The sequence below is a fragment of the Eubalaena glacialis genome, chromosome 13 (assembly GCF_028564815.1).
Source record: "Eubalaena glacialis isolate mEubGla1 chromosome 13, mEubGla1.1.hap2.+ XY, whole genome shotgun sequence".
Classification (NCBI taxonomy): Eukaryota; Metazoa; Chordata; class Mammalia; order Artiodactyla; family Balaenidae; genus Eubalaena; species Eubalaena glacialis.
Window position 1 is genome coordinate 63,637,735 of NC_083728.1, and position 17,840 is coordinate 63,655,574.

Here is a 17,840-nt window from a genome sequence, read left to right on the forward strand (position 1 = left end):
GGACAGATGAAATTAGCCTATGTTCATGCCCAAGACATTTACATGGAGAGAATTAAAGGAAAAAGGATCATTTTGGATAAAATATCCAAATAATGATGCATAAAAAGTTATTGAATATAAATGCAAAGTAGCCTAGGTTTATGTTATACCTGGAAGAAAAAAAAAAAACTAAGGCTGTACATGGATGGAGCACTTGGTCTTGAAAATATCTACTCCCTCTTCCAACAATTACAGACACCTAGTATGTGCCAGGTCCTGAATCAAGCACTTAGACACACACGATCACCTTTAATCCTTACAAATCCCTGTTTGGTAGGAATCACTGTCTCTATTTTATAACTGATGACATTGAAGTTCAGCATATTGATGTAATTGGCCCCAAGTTCATGCAGCTGGGAAGTAGCGGAGGCAGGATTTGAACCCTGGTCTTCCTGATGTCAAAGCTGATGTTTTTACTCCCATTTCAGCCTCAGGATGGGGCACAGGCATAATTTCCCAAAAGGGAACCCAAAGCGCTTACTTCACAATTAGTCCCTGCAGTTGGCTCAAGGCTCTTTATTTTATTTTATTTTCTTAAAAAATATTTTATTGAAGTGTAGTTCATTTACAATGTTGTGTTAAATTCCGCTGTACAGCAAAGTGATTCAGTTATACTCATACATACATTCTTTTTCATATTCTTTTCCATTATAGTTTATCACAGGATATTGAATATAGTTCAGCCCAGGGCTCTTTAAATCCCTTCTTGCTCTGGTGTAATTTATTTCGGTATGTAGTGTGAGGTACAGACTTGAGTTTTAAATGGGTGTACAGTTTTCTAGGCATCAATTTTAAAGATTACAACTTCACTTTATCACAATCAAACTTCCCAGACATGCTTAGAACTATTTGTGGATATTCTTTTCTGTTTAATTTGTATATGTGTTCATTCATGTAGTAATGCTACAATGTTTGAATTGTAGTGGCTTTATAGTAAGTTATATAGCTGCCTGCTAATTAACAGATACTCAACTTCTAATAAAATTTATTACTTGTAAAAAAAAAAAAAAATCCCTTCTTGCTGAGGTAAGGACTGGCCCTAGGGGCCAGGGAGGGCTGAACTTTCTTGCTGGGGGACGGGGGGAGGGTCAAAGGATCAACTGGAAGATTCTTCCTTGGCATGGTTGCAGGTGAAATGCTCTAACTCTGAGGACAAATCCTCGAGGGACAAACTCGCTCCCAAGTAGGCGGGGTATTTTCTCCTGCCTGTCTGGGGTGGTGAGGGTGAATGTGAGTACGTGCACACAGGTGAATGCGTTTGCATGTGTGTGTAAGCCCAGGTGCTTGTGCATAAGAGGGTGGGCATGTCTCTGTGAATATTTATATGTCTTTGCATGTGTATTTTTGTGTGTCTAGGTGTTGTACATGTCACGATTATTTCTGCCTCTCTCTGTGTATGTGTGTGTTTGTGTGTGTGTGTGTGTGTGTGTAGAATGACTACAACAGTGAGGAAATGTATAAACAGAGATCCCTGACTTCCATCCTGTTTAACAGGTTTTGGAGAGTGTCTATTTACCTCTTATTGGAAATGTTCTGCTACACTCTGCAATTTCATTTCCCATTTGATCAAACGGATTTTGTTTATCTTCCATAAATCGTGCATTGGCAGCTCCAGCTCTGCTGATTCCCACACCTCTCATTGTTCCCAACATTGTAGTGTTTTTTATGAGGTTTAATATTCTGCCCAGCCTTCATGGGATGCTTATTTCCTATTGGGCTGTGATCCCATTGTGTTGGCCTGGACGTTGAGGAGTCTGGCTTCAGTAGCTGATGGCCACACCTGTCCTATTAGCTCTCCTAAAATATAGAGACAACCTTGGGTGTGGGCAGATTTGGCATCATCTTAGGCAGCATGGAGTGAGGCACATAAAAAGATGGGTTTTGAATTAAATGGAACTAATTTCAATTCTGGCTGTGGAACTAACCAGATGAGTGACCTCAGGCAAGTCACTTTGTTTCCTTTCTGCCATGAAACCTATTAGAACAAAGAGAATTAGAAATTCTTAGTTGCAAGGATAAAAATAATATATTTGAAACATTGGTTACTTGGTAAGTGTAGCAGACAGACATTGCTGTGTAACAAACCATCTCAAAACTAAGCGGCTTGAAAACTATAAACATTTATTTTTGCTCATGATCCTGTGTGTTGGCTATTTGGCGGGGGTGGGAGGGGGGTGGTTCCTTGACTCCCAGTGGGGCTCTGTCCTGTGTCTGTGGTCAGCTGAGGGTCAGTTTGGTGGCTTTTATTGGAGGTTGGCTGGCTATTGGCTGAGGTCTCTTGGTTCTTTTCCACATGGTCTCCCAGAAGACTAGCCTGGGCTTGTTCTCATGGTGGAAGCAAGGGCCCAAGAGAGACAGTTGGAACTGCAAAGCCTCTTAAGGCCTCCGCTCGGAACTAGAATGCCATCCGACCCACTGCATTCTATTGGCCAGATCAGGTGATAGGACCAGCCTGGGTAAGCTGGTGGGGAAATAGAATCTACCTCTTGACGGGAGAAGCTGCAAAGTCACATTGGAAAGATGTGCAAGCAGGGAGATCATTAACTGAGGCAATCAGTGCAATCAGACTATTGCAATAGGCACTCAATGCCTGGAGCTTAGGAGGCATTTTGTGAACATTAATTAATGGTACTTAGTGTAACCTGTAGTGGGGGAAAGAAAAATAATTTTCCCTCCACCTTTCTAAATTCTTGGCTGAGATTCCCCTGTAATAACAGACAGATTAACAGGAGAAAAAGAAACAAAAGTTTAATAACATGTATATCTTCTGTACCCATGGGAGAGACGCAGGGAAAACTGAGTAACTCCCTGAAATGGTTTAAGCCACCACCTTAAATACCATCACCTGCTAAAGACAAAAGAATATGTTGGGGAGGGGGATGGGGGAGCCAGTTCTGGGAGGTGACCAGGAAAACACAGTAAACAAGGGTAAGGTTGTGATGCAGATTTAAGTCGGTTGCTTTCTCCATTGATAAGATTTTCTGGAGATTTAGTCATCCTTCTTTTGGTCCAGAGAGGGAGACACCTTTACAAATGGAGATTTCCCTTATAAATGTAGATTTCTCTTACAAAAGGTAACTTGACTACTGGGTTCTCAGAGCTCCTCTTGTGTCTACTGTTGCTTAAAAATAATCAGCCTAAAGTAATCTGGATGCCAGAGGCATATTTTGGGGTGACAAGTTCTACTCCCCTTCCCCATATAAACCTGGATCTCTATGTGGCCCAGTCTCAGCACAGATTTGCATTCATTCATGGCCTTTTGATTGCCCTGTCTCTCGGTGTCCGGCTGCATCCCCACATCTGGGCTTGATTCCTCCCTTTGAGCTTGGTAGGCATTCAGAATGCACCCTGGTAGCTCATTTCTTCGGAATGATGAGAATAAACATGCACTGGATACTTATTCAGCTCCAGGCCTTATGCTACTATAGGGGAGCACAGTTTGTCACCGCAAAATGTCTCTTTGAGGATTATTTTGTGCTGAAAACAATCAAGACCCAAAAGACTTAGGAAGAACCTTTGACCTTCCCCTAACTGCCTAAAAGAATGTAGCTAGAGGACCTGATCCAAGAAGGGAGCATCACCAGAGATCGCTATAGTGTGAACTAGGTGTGCAGACGGGGAGGAAGCCAGCAAAGTCTGTTACGAGTCCTCTCTGTGTCCCACTGTCTCTGCTGGCCTAGCAAACATTTGTTTACCAAACATTTGCTTTTCCATCTCCATGTCAATTGCCTTCCTCTGCTTTGAAATCCCAAACCCCTACCCCCAACATCCTCTTTTGTCTTTAGCTAAAAGATGGTATTTAAGGTGAGGGTTTTGTCCATTTTGGTGAGTTACTCAGTTCTCTGGGTCTCTCCCATGTATACATGTTATTAAACTTTTGTTTCATTTTCTCTGTCAGTTTAATTCTTAGATCAGCCAAAAGCATCTAGAAGGGTAGAGAAAAATTTCTTCCTCCCTGAATCTACATATTTCATTTGCATCCATTTTTATCCTACTGCAGCCCTGTGATGGAGGTACCTTAATCATCCTCATATTACAGACAAGGGGAGGGGAGTAGCTGCCCAAGGTCACTTAGCTAGCACAGGTGGGATTCAAACCTAGGTCTGTCTGACTTTAAAGACAATGCTTTATAAACTATGTTAGACTGTCTCCCATACCTAGGGTGACCCACTCATCCTGGTTTTCTGGTTTTAAAATGGAAAGCCCTGCATCCTGGGAAATGACTCTGTCCCAGGCAAAGTGGGACGGTTTGTCATCTACCCCCACCTGAGCCGTCTTGCATCAGGCAGGCCTGGCTCAGGATCCAAGATGCCTCCCACTTCCCCAGTCCTGATCAGAAAAGGAGGGTTCCCAGGTCCCGCTGCATCTCCTGCGTCCTCGCCAATTCCTGACACCTGTCTTATTGCTCATTTCCTGCCTGTGCAGTCTTGTGTGCCACCAACATCTGGTTCGTTCCACTTTGAAAGTGCCCACATCACTGCAAGTGGCTGCTGGCTCTGTGATTCCTGCCCCCATCCCAGTAGCTGAGGGCCCCCTTGGGTCCCTAGGTGATAAAACAAAATAGGGATCCCATCAGTTTTGCAAAATCGTAGGAAACTTACTGTCCTCTTAATGCCTCCCAGTTGCCCCAGGAGGCTAGGCAATGCCTTTTCACTGTGACATCTTTGCTAAATCACTCCCATCACCTTGACAACCCAGCTATCACAATAAGCAATGGGGTATTAACAGGAAAGAGGGGAGAAACTAGTATCCAAGGGATTCCCCCCTCCCTCTCAATCAAACATGCTTGCCCTTAGAATCTTATGTTCTTTTTACACATTCTTGGATTCTTAAAGTAGAACATTACCCCTAATAATTATCATTTAAAAACCTTCATTCAAATCAAAGGACTACAAACATCTAGGCACCAGAGATATTTCTCAGAACCATAGAGGTTCTCTCCAACATTCAGCATAGAAGGCTTCCCCATAAATATGGAGAATGCTGAAAAAGGGGGAAAAAAGCAATATTAGATGCCCCTGAGTGTTGACTTAACCAGCACAAAAGCACAAAAGAACAAATATATTGGAAATTCAGACCTTGACAGGTTTGCTACATAACCAGAGTGGCCACTGAATTTGCCCAGGTCCAAATGAGCAGCTCCGTTTGGAAGTTTCTCCAAGCTTGACCTCTAGGGGATCAGGAAGATACCCAGCAGAGCAAGGAAAATTAGTCCTGTATTATTTAACAGCCACGACAATGACTTTTCTGTATACAACGTTCTTAACTCAGACATCTGGGGGAGCCACAGGTGGAGTGATCAAAAAAAAGAAAAAACTATGTAAGCACTCGAGTTGCTCAAAGTTGAATATTAAACAAAAACCCTCAGTGCCCCGTGTTGCTGGAGGTTGGCGTGCATTTGTGAGATACAACAATCAAATCAAAATTCACCCGGAGAAACAAATTAGGAATGAACAATTCTATACTTAGCCAAGCGTGCCAAGCTCTCCGAGGATGTAGAGATGAAAGAGTTCCTCCGCCCTCTGTGCCTGCCCCAAAGAACATCTAAAAGCACCCCAAGGTTAACTCCAGAATAAAAAAGACCTTTGGCAATTGTGATACTGTGAGAATTTCCATTAGATAAAGTTAATGGGATTTAGAAAGTACTTCTTGGTCGCTATTAGGTCCATGCTGGGAAAATAATGGGAAAAAAAATCCAGCGAAAATGCTTTTCGAAATTAATGGGAAATAATATTGGGGAGAAACAAAAATCCCCCACTGATGAGAGCAATCTAATTCCTGGAAATGGCCAGTGTGCTGGGTAGACTTTCCATTGTGTCAATGATGAGTATGGTTAATACTGAGAGTAATTGGAAACGGCAACAGGAATCTAAAGAGTTGCATAGTCGCAGAGCCCAGGGAGTGGGGGATTGTGGGTAAATCCTTTCCTGCCCTTTTCAGCATCTTTGTTTATCTCCTTATCTCACTCACTTGGCAGATTCTGTGAGTTGAGGGAAAGAAGGGGACTAACACGGGTCTCCTGATTTAGGCAAAGAATCAGAGCCAAGATTTCCAGTTGGATGGGAAACCAGAGGTTGGCAGCCCTGTTTGTTCCCCAATCTGGCTGCCCATCAGAATTCCTTGGAAAATTGAACAGACTGTTGGAAATCACTGCAGACCCATGGAATCAATGTCTTTGGGGTTGAGGCCCAGAAATCAGTATATAAAAAAAGTTCCTATGTCAAAATAGTCACTACCTGGTTTGTGTGTGTATGTGTGTGTGTGTGTGTGTGTATCATATATAATATATTCTATATTTCAGTTTAAATATACATACCAGGGACTTCCCTGGCGGTCCAGTGGTTAAGACTTTGAGCTTCCAATGAATGGGGTGCAGATTCAATACCTGGTCAGGGAACTAAGATCCCACATGCCACATGGCACGGCAAAAAAACCCAAAAAGACAAAAAAAATTCCAGGTGGTTCTATAATAGGAGCAGGTCTTTGGAAAGAAGGGGCTGGTGTCCTTTACAAATGAGAAAACTCAGTTCCGGGAGGTAAGGGACTTGCTTAATGCCACTGGACCCAAATCCATGCCTGGAGGCTTGGTATCTCAGCTCAAAGTGTAGGCTTTCCCCTCTGGGCCAGGCCACAGCTCATGAAGTAGTTCTGGAAACTTCTGGGAAGGTTTTAGGCCACCCCTCACAAAGACATATCCATGGACGGGCTGGCTTATTTGACAGAATCTAATGGTGTTATCAGCTCCGACAGCCCTTCTATTTGCTGATTCCCCAGAAGCCCCCAAATACAGAGATACCACCCCTTCCACCCACTGAGTGGCCTCCATGGGCAACTGGACAAAGCAGAGTTCTGCAACAGTTGCTGGCTTCCTGTGTGACACTTATTGAGCACCTACTATATGGCAGGCACTTCCCCATCCCCTTAAACTTCACATCAACGACCCGAGAGTAATGTAAGCGGTGAGCAACGGGACCGACTTGGTAACACGAGGATTAGGAATTATTGCTCCCATTTTATAAATGAAGAGGTTCATTGTACAAAAATTGTACAAAATGAAGGCTCAGAGAGGTGAAGAAACTGAACCAAGATCACATAGCTCAAAAGCACCTAAGATTCTGGGACTTCCCTGGCAGTCCAGTGGTTAAGACTCTGCCCTTCCACTGCAGGGGGCGTGGGTTTGATCCCTGGTTGGGGAATTAAGATCCCATACGCCGCCCAATGCGGCCAAAAAAAAAAATTAAAAAAAAAAAAGCACCTAAGATTCAAGCCCAGGTCATCATGGCTTCAAGGCTCATATTTTTTCCTTTGCTTCTATGGTACCTCTCACAACTCTCCCACCACATCCGAAGAATTTCAGCGACTCTCACCTCATTTAGAAACCAACCCATTCTCTTGGTTAAAAATAAAAGCTATGAGTATCTTATTCAGGAGAAAATAAGCTCCAGTGATATTATTTAATACTTTCTAAAACTTGCAAAAGTGTTGAGGTGGAAAGGGAATAAACCATGTGGTGAGAACTCTTTCTGGTGGATTCTCGAAGAACTTTGTAATCAGAGAATTCTAGATTGGGAGCTGGCCTTGGTGAGGTCGGCATTAGTATTAACTGAAGTCTTTCATGTTCAGACGTCTTCCAGAGGATGGAGGTCAAGTTCAGGCATTTGTAATCAGTTGATAAAAGACATGTGTGTGTAGCCACGTGGGAAATCTATGAATATTATCAAATAATGGTGTTGAGTATAATTAAGGTTGAGCTATTAAGCACTAATTAATTAAGCTGTCAGATTTTAATCAAGGAATTGTTTCTGTAGAGAGCTTGGATGGTTCCGCATCTTTGCAGAGCTCCGAAACTTGATTTACAAAGATTAACAACTTAAAGGGCCAGGCTCCAAGAGGCAGTGAACTTTTCTGTTTCCTGGAGAGCACAGACCTGACCACTTTCTGATTCTTACAGAGTCAAAAAGCCAATGTGGCTCTCTTGGGTAGGACCAGACCCAAAGGTGGTCCTTAAAATTCAGCTCCTTGGTTGTCATTCTACAGATTCAAAAAACCCTTCTTGAATACCTACTCTGGTTGGAAATGTGTTGTCCCACTTTATCCTCAAAGCAACCCATTTTACAGAAGAGGAAACTGAGGCTTAGAGAGGCCTTCTCTCCAATCTCTCCTCCCATTGCACAGAGGTCCCTTGCCCCATGGAAAACACACTGCTTTTGAAATCATACACATCAGAGTTTTTTTAAAAATTAATTAATTTATTATTTATTTTCTATTTATTATTTATCTTCATTGCTGCGTGCAGGCTTTCTCTAGTTGTGGCGAGCGTGGGCTACTCTTCGTTGCGGTGCGTGGGCTTCTCATTGCGGTGGCTTCTCTTGGTGTGGAGCACAGGCTCTAGGTGTGCAGGCTCAGTAGTTGTGGCTCGTGGGCTGTAGAGCACAGGCTCAGTAGTTGGGGAACGCGGGCTCAGTAGTTGTGGCTCGTGGGCTGTAGAGCACAGGCTCAGTAGTTGGGGAACGCGGGCTCAGTAGTTGTGGCTCGTGGGCTGTAGAGCACAGGCTCAGTAGTTGTGGCACGTGGGCATAGTTGCTCCGCGGCATGTGGGATCTTCCTGGACCAGGGCTCGAACCCATGTCCCCTGCATTGGCAGGCGGATTCTTAACCTCCGTGCCACCAGGGAAGCCCCCACATCAGGGTTTAAATCTGGCTTCACTACTTACTGGCTGCAAAAACTTGAACGAGTTATTTTCATTTCTCTGAGCCTCAGCTTTCTCATCTGCTAAGTGGGGGCAGCGCCGCCCCCCCCTTAGACAGGATTAAGTGATCTAATAGCGCCATAGCTCCATTGTACTGAGCACTTCCTATCTGCCAGACGTATGCTAAGCACCATATATTCATCAATTCACTTCAACCTCACAATAACCTAAGACGTTCTGCCCAATAGAACTTTCTGCCATGATGAAAACATTCCCTATCTGTGCTATCCAATAGGGTGGCCACTAACCGCACATAGCCATCAAGCGCGTAAATGTGGCTCTCTTGACTGAGGGACAGAGTTTCAAATTTTCTTTAATTTTAATGAGTTAAAGTGTAAAGAGCCAGGGCCGACTGGTGGCTCCTGTATTAGCACAGCTCTCACCATGTACTTACTCTCTCACCCTCATTTGATCCACGAGGGCGCAGAGAAACCATGTGACTTGCTACAGTCCTACAGCGTGTAAGTGGTGGGGTTGGGGTTTGAACATGGCAAGGCGACTCCTAATCATCATACTATGCTGCATGGGAACTCTAAAGGAGCTCAGGGCATCTTGAGGCACACACCGTGGCCCCGTGCTGATGAGCTGGACTTCCTGCCGAGGGGGGCAGTGGAAGCCAGGCCAGCTTACCGTGTCCCAGAGCTCCTCGTCCGCCCTAGGTGAGTCACCTGTTATAGGCAGGAGGTAGAACGGACTGGAACCGTGGGCTGCCGAGATGCAGTGGTGGAGATTAATTACACCATCTGTGTTTGCTTCCTGGCTGGGGCGATCCCATGCTTCGGCTTTCAGTCACTGAGAAAGGGAGCTGGTGTCAAGTGGATGTTGGTTGTGTGCCAGATGCCACGTGGAGCCCTTTGTATGAGTGAGCTCATTGAACGCCAAGGCAGGCGCTGTCACCGCCCTTCTAGAGATGAGAAAACCGAAGCTCCAGGAGGCTGGATGACCTGTCCAAGGTCGTACAACCTGGAGGGGCCAATGCAGGGGCTTGAAGGGAGGCGTTACGCTCAATTATGTATTAAAGCTTAGCTTGCCTTATTCTTTTTTGCTGGATGCTTTATCGTGGCTGTGTCTCCCTATCGGCCGTCTTGGTCTGTCTCATGGTGGGACAGACCTTTGGGATCAATCTCTGTAGGCAGGAAAACAGCAAGAGGAAAATGGGGTTTTGCTGAATTTGGCCGCAGCAGCCGTGAGCAGGGTCGGGGGCGGGAGATGGGGAGCTGAGGAGGAATAGGGAACGACACCAGAGAAGCCACTGTTATCATAATAGTTATAATTACGCTCATCCCCTGTGCCCTCTCCCTGGAATCCCAGTGACCCCCCGACGCCCGATGCAATGGCCTCCCTGGAGTGACGGGATCTGTCATCCTCAGAGGAGTCATCATAAAAGATCGCCTGTCATATTGGAAGCGAATGGAAACTAAAGCGCCAATATATATATTTTTAAAATAAATTTATTTATTTATTTATTTTTGGCTGTGTTGGGTCTTCATTGCTGCGTGCGGGCTTTCTCTAGTTGTGGTGCACGGGCTTCTCCTTGCGGTGGCTTCTCTTGTTGCGGAGCACGGGCTCTAGGCGCGCGGGCTTCAGTAGTTGTGGCTGGTGGGCTCTAGAGCGCAGGCTCAGTAGTTGTGGCTCACGGGCTTAGCTGCTCCGCGGCATGTAGGATCTTCCCGGACCAGGGATCGAACCCATGTCCCCTGCATTGGCAGGCAGATTCTTAACCACTGAGCCACCAGGGAAGTCCTTAAAGTGCCAATATTTAAGGAAATGTGTCTGCATTTAATACTTTGTTTCTTTTATGGTGCAGTAAGAATGCCAAGGTTTACACATTTTGGGATTCCTAATTGAATTGTATAAATGTAGGAAACGCGAGCTCTGGGAATCTTTGGAAAAGCGGGCCGGCGGTTTGTCAATGTCAGGCTGCCGTCAAGGCTTCCTTCTTGTACAGCCCGGGGCTGTGCTGGGGACTTGCTGGTGCCCAGGGTGTGTCTGTGCCGGCCTATTTCCTCCTGGGTCCACACTGTTCTCCTGCAGGGAAACTCTTAAGAAACAAAAGAAAATAAAACAAACTCTCAGTCCTTGGAAGGAGGTGCCTCCTCGCCTTCCATCCCCACCTCATCTCACTTCCAGGGGTGTGGTTTTCTGAGATATTGAGGTGGTGGGTGAGGAGTGAAGGTCTTGGGGCTTGAATCCTGGCTCTGCTACGTCCTAGTTGTGTGACCTTGCCCAAGTTACTAAACCTCTCTGAGACTCCAAACCTGATTCTGTGAAATGGAGAGCATTGTTTAAGGGTTGTCACAAGTTAAATTGTACGCCCCAAAGAGATATGCTGAAATCCTAACCGCTGATACCTGTGAATGTGACCTTATTAGGAAATAGGGTCTGTGCAGATGTGATCAAGTTAAGATGAGGTTATACTGGAGTAGGGTGGGCCCTTAATCCAATGACTAGTGTCCTTATAAGAGGAGAAGACACGCAGAGACATGAGGGGAGACAGCCACGTGAAGACTGAGGCAGAGATTGGAGTGATGCTGTCACAAGCCAAGGAATGCCCAGGGCCACCAGAAGCTGGAAGAGGCAGGAAGGATTTTCTCCTACAGGCTTCAGTGGGTACAAGGCCCTAATAACACCTTGATTTCTGACTTCTGGTCTCCAGAACTGTGGGAGAATACATTTCTATTGTTTTAAGCCACCCAGTTTGGGGTGCTTTGTTATGGCGGCCCTAGGAAACTAACACAAGAGTGGATGATTTTAAGGAGTTAAAAGGACTTATGTCAGTGCCTGATAAGAGTAGACGCTTAGGAAATGTGTTCCCCTCCTTCTGTCATAGTTCTTGGGCTCCTGCAACATCAAGGAAGAGAAGCAAGGTGATGCAGTGGTTTAAACCAAACACTCTAGAGGCAGGCTGCCTTCACTTTTGTCCTAGCTCCATTATTTAACCAGCTATGTGATTTGGGGCAAGTTCTGAGAAAGAGAAAAGCGGCACCTGACATCCAGGAGCTGGCCTGTACTATGAGCAAATGTTGGGGTTACCTGGGGCTGGCCCGGCTCACAGCTAGACCCTGGTGTGCTTGCTTGAGCATGAACAATTTCACAGGACGTCAGCATCAGACAAGGGCCTTCTGTGACTTGTAAAACCAGAGAGTAGAACGGTGGTTACCAGGGGCTGGGGGAGCGGGAATGGGGGAGATGCTGTTTAAGGATACACACTTGCAACTAGTAGATAAATAAGTTCCGGAGATCTAACACGCAGTACAGTGATTACAGCCAACAATACTGTATCGTAAACTTCACAGTTGCTAAGAGACTAGATCTTAATTGTTCTCAGTACAAAAATGAACTGATCATTACGCAACCTGATAGAGGTGTTAGTTCACACTACAGTGACAATCATATTGCAACATATACATGTATCACACCAGCACTGCTGTACATCTTAAACTCACATGATGTTATATGTCAGTTGCATCTCAATAAAATACATTAATGAATTACAAAAAAAGCAAAGGAACCTCTGTAACCGTAATGGGTCAAGACAAAAACAAGACCACTTTGTAATCATGTCTAAACACAGACAAAACATGAGCCTTGTCCAGATCCCAAAAATGACCAAACAATCCCTTATCCTGGCTGACCTGAGGGACTGATGTTTCTTTGCCAATCAGCTTAAGTCTCAGTTCATTCCTGCCATCTTCCAATGAGACTTATTAAAATTGTCATAGAATTACTTTCACTTCCTGATACTGCCAATCCAGAATAAAGCCCCACTTCCTTAAACTCTTCCCAAAATCACCCAACATGAGCCTGAATCCTATAATAAATCCTTTCTAACACCTTGTTACAGACGTACCTCGTGTTTCCCCGTGGTGTGTGTTCTCCCTCATTGCAATGAGTCAGTCAGGCCAACCTTCTAACTGCAGGTGTGTTTCTGGTGGTCTTTGGTTGACTGTAAGATGAGGAAATGCATAGACCCCGGCCAGCGTTGTTGTGGAGGTCAATGAGTCAGCACACACATCACTTAGGGCGGTGCCCGGTACATGTTGAGTGGTGTGTAGTGTCTGCTGGAATCAGGATTGTTGTGGTTGGGATGCTCAGCATCCATTCCCTTCTCCCTTTTATCCAAAATACCAGAGTGCCCCCAAAATGGACATGCACTTTTCTGCCTCTGAGCTCAGAAGTCTTCCATGTTCCCTTTCTTGATCAAATAAACTCCTACTCATCTCTCAAAACCCAGTTCGGGCAAACCCTCTTCTGTCAAGTGGTTAAGAGCATGGACTCTGAAGTGAGGCGTCTAGATTTGCATCCTCCTCTGCCTCTTACTTGCTGTGTGCTCTTGGGCAGTTTGCTTTACTTCTCTCTGCATCAGTTTCCCTTCTAAAGAATGGGATGATGATAACAGTATTACTCTTACAGTGATGTTGAGGGTTAAATGAGATAATAAGTGTATGAGTACTTGGAACAGTAGGTGACACATAACAGCTGCTTAACTGATGATGTTAGCTATTATTATTATTAAGCTTCATTTGCTTAATTTCCCCCCCTCTTCCCCGTCACCACTCCATCACACCTGCTAGACCCTGGTTGCAAAGGGCATTTCTGGATTTATTAGTAGGTGTTCATAAGTGTTTGTGGAAAAAAGGATTGTGATATTCAGTAGTCACAATGTGTATGAGTGGCTGCTAAAATCTGAGTAAAAATCCCAACCTTCAACAAACTTCTGAGCCCTGAATAAACAGATTGAAGAAATCCTGTTATGGAATTGGGAAGTGATATGCACAGTTTGCTCTTATGAGTGGCTATGAACTGGCCCCAGCACATCTGGTTAAGCCTCTTACAATAACTCAGCTTTGTTTGTCAGTGGCTTCCTGTAGCATGGTGTTAAGAAAGATTCTGAGGCTGTGTCTGGGTACAGAGGAAAAGAATGACTTAGTCGTTTATGGCCGTCTGCCACGGGTGATGGAGGGGAGGTGGCACACATGGGCAGGTACTTATTATCTCTGGATTTATGAGCTTTTAGGCAAAGGCCCTTCCAGGATTTGGCACCCAGAAGGCAGTCAATAGATGGTACGTAGTACATCGGGCAAGGAAACAAAGGCTGTCTCTTGTTCTTCTTGCAAGGCCACTTGCTGAATACACATGGAACAATTAATTAAACCAAACGTTGATAAGTGCTTTGAAAGCACAAGGCTCTGTGGTGCAAAGGAAAAAGCTTGGACTTTAGAGTCACGTTGACCTGGCCTCGTATTCCAGCCCATTAGCTGTGTGACCTTGAGAAAAATTGCTTATCCTCTCCGACCCTCAGTTTCCTCATCTGAAAAAAGGAGACATCACTGGGAGGGTTGATTTCAGGTATGAAAATAAAGCGCGAGGCTCGTCGCTGGTGTTTCTTTTCTTCGATTCAGTTTGAAGCTGCAAATGCATTGCCTGACCCGCAGCCAAGTCAACATCATAAACCTTGAAAATCCTGTGACTGATTTCCAAGCAGCAGTAAAACTCAAAATCACTCACAAGACTTCTCGCTCCACTTAAAATGTTCCCTGAGTTATTCTTTTCTGTTTGCAAATAGAAAAAGACTAAAATGGAAAAAAAAAATGCTACTTATCCATACTCTGCAGATGAACATCCATAAGTCGTTGAACCCTAGGCAGTGTCCTGCAGTGAAGGACAGGGTGAGTTTGCGTTTGCCACGTGCTGGGTTCATTATAATCCCTGGAAAAAGCTGGTTCTGAGAGAGAAATGCTGATGAAGCCCATCTCCCTGTTGCTATGATACATATGTTATACACAATCCGATCCTGAAATGTGGAAGCTGTTTTTAATGACCAAACCCCTGCCTGTCTTGTGGGAGAGGCTCCATCACTGTATCCTAAGTGCCACCCTTTGTTTTATTTCATTGATGGCTAACGAGACTAATTGAGTGTCCCCCACAATTTAGCTTCCTTCTACTTGGAAGATGTGAATGGGAGCTTGGACTCAAGTAGGGGAGCCAGTTTCTTAATGAAACGGAGCTCAGGAGGCCAGCAGGGCAGTGAGGGGTGGGCGTGCAAACTCAGGGCATGCTGTTTCTGTGTGTCTTCAGGTAAGTCACTTAACGGCTCTGGTTATAACAAGGACGTTCTCCTCGGCTGATTGGATGGAGGGTTCTAAGTTCGTGCCCGAGAATCATATGGGGTCTTGTTACAATGCAGATTCTGAGTGAGTGGGTCTGGGGTGGGGACCGAGACTCTGCACGGCTATCTAACAAGTATATGGTGATGCCAGTGCTGTTGGTTCCTGGTCGCTACTTTGAGTAGCCAGCTTCTCAGACACGTGAAAGTGCTTTGGAAACAGAAAGTTATTGCACCATCATAAGGCATTTTACCTGGGAAACACAGATGTGGAAATCCCCTCAGCTGCTTAGCTAAGTAATGCTTACTAAGTACCTTGGAGGTACCCGGCAGTGTACCTGGATGGTAACTCACTAAACTCCAGTGTGGCGATGGGGAGAGAGAGAGAAAGGGAGAGGGACAGAGAGAAAAGATGTTGGCCTAAAACAGACCTGAGTTTGAATCCTGGCTCTGCTATTTCACGGTTGTGTGGTCATAAACAAGTCAGATGGCCTCAGTTTCTCTGTCTGTTAAATGGGCATGACGTCACCGTCATAGGATGGGCTGAGAGGGTTAAATAACACGAGGGTTGCAAAGCACTTGACTCATTCTATCAAGGTATTACCTTAACAGCTGAAGAATAGGTTCAGTGGATTCCAACGCTCTCTCTATCTCCTCTCCGCTGGACCCCAGCTCTCGAAACTTACACTTCCCCTCCCTACCCATGTCTAGAAGGTAGTCTGGGGCAGAGGTTGGGGCTCAACATTTGGAAGTTGTCGTATTATCTCAGCAGTAAGATCTACACCCAGGGCGTCTCCAGTCCTGATTGTATCCTGAGTTGTCAGGGGGAACAGTTTCTGGGGGCCTGTCGATCTTTCTAGAAAGGAAGAGAAAAAGCCTTGAGATGACAAGGTTGTGGACAGGGCAGTCAGGAGGATAGCCAGCTGCTGAAACCAGCTTGCTCTGCAGCCAACACTTGAGGCACCGGCTGCAGCTTCCCCCTGCTAAGGAGGCCTCGCTTCCTGGGGTGCCACTGCGCACTGCAGCATCGTGACTGATGAAGCCAGCAGGGAGGATGGGCTTCCTCCCCCTGCATGGAAGCCTCACCAGCTCCAGGCTGATCACTCTGTGTGCACCTTTGGTCCATGCACCTGGCCTCTGACTAGCGCTCAGGAACCGCCAGGCAGAGAATAAACACCACCCACGGCTTTGGGGAGTTGGGTCACGTGCGCTAGGCCAGTGTGGGGAGCAGCTGGGGTGCAGGAAAGAGAACAATGGACTTGGATACAGACTCCAAGTGGCTTAACACTGTCTGGCCTCAACTTTCTCATCTGCAAAATGGGACCATAAAATTTGATTCAGAGAGGCAGGGCAGTAGAGGGCAGGAAATCAGCAAGTCTGGATTTATAATAATATGTGGCTCATGGGAGAGGAGTTGTCCTCTCTCTGGCCAACTCAACAATCTTCTCCTTGTTTCTCTTCTTGCACGTAGCTATTCTGGTCACGCACAGAAGTTAGAGATCTAGAGAGAGGCATGTGGTTAGAAGAATTGGCTATTACAGTGTGAGGCAGATCTGAGTTTGCAGCCCAGCTCTCCAGCCTCGCCTGTGCACTCTCAGTTAATCCATAGCCTCTCAGAGCCTGTTTTCTCTGCAATAAAAGAGCTAGAATAGTCCGACCTTCCCTATAGCATTGTCATAAGGAATAAACGAACTGCGGGTCAGACAAGTGCTTAGCTTAAGGCTTCCACGTTAGCTGTTATTGTGTCCTTCCCTCCCTCCCATCTTCCTCCCTCCCTCCCTCCTTTCCTTCCTTCCTTCCTTCCTATCTCTCTCTCTCTTTCTGTCTTTCTTTCTTTCTTTCACCCTATTTCCAACTGCTACTTCACCCATCTTGCTAACATCTTCTAAAATGGAACACGAAGAGATTCACTAAGAGAATATTCAAAGTAAGAAGCATCACTCTCCATTGGCCTTGGAAGCCAAAGAACAACCACGACATCACCTGTCATCTTCCTCTTCGGATAGAGAAGATTCAAGTGGCCCAGTGCTTTCAGATGGGACCGCAGTGTCATTAGCATGAGAGACCAGCCAAGGAGAGATGGAAACTCTTTGGTGTTAGAGACGTTCCACGATCTGGCCGTTACCTGCCTCTGGCCTCCTGGTCCTCTGTTCCCACTCACGGGCATGAAGGGTGACTACACAGCATCACACTTTCCCACCTCCATGCCTAGGCCCATGTTGTGGCCACCCTCTGGAATGTTCTTCCCCATCTCATTCATAAATCCAAACAGAGCCACCCTCACTTTCTCTGCATCTTCCCAGGCCTGGCCACACAGAGGGGACGTCTGTTACACTGACCTCGTTAAACAATCATCCTTCTTCTTTTGGCAACGCCCCTCTCCCATGGGGTTAGGTTGGGGTTGATGCCTACCATCCATCAGAGTGGTCCATTCCTGTGGACCAGGAAAAGGGGAGGATGGAAAGAGCAAAGGGGGGCACTTCGTAGGGGAGTCGACTCCATTTAAAGAGCCTTTCTGGAAGTCCCCTGTCTCCATTCCCTGACTGATATCTGTGTGCATCTCCTGTGGCCATACCTGGCAAGGGAGCCTGGGAGATATAGTCCTTCAGCTGAGTGCTGGATCTATGTTCCAATACTAGCAAATAAGGGGACATCAAGTAGGCACTGCTGCTCTGGCACTCTCCCCATGAATTTACCCACCACTCAGACGCAAGCATGAATTTAAAATAATTTGGGAGCAAAGCACGGAACTTCAGGGCTGATCCCCGACTGTCCTCTTCCAGTCGTCTTTGGAGACTGGAAATCAGCATGGCCTGGGGAAAGCCCTGTAGAGTGGGTGTCTTGACCTGGATTCTTGTCTTTGCTTGCATGACCTTGGGGACCTCAACAGTGGGGGATTTAATGGAAGCCCCCCTGCCGGTGCTGGTTCCCAGCTATGCATGTTT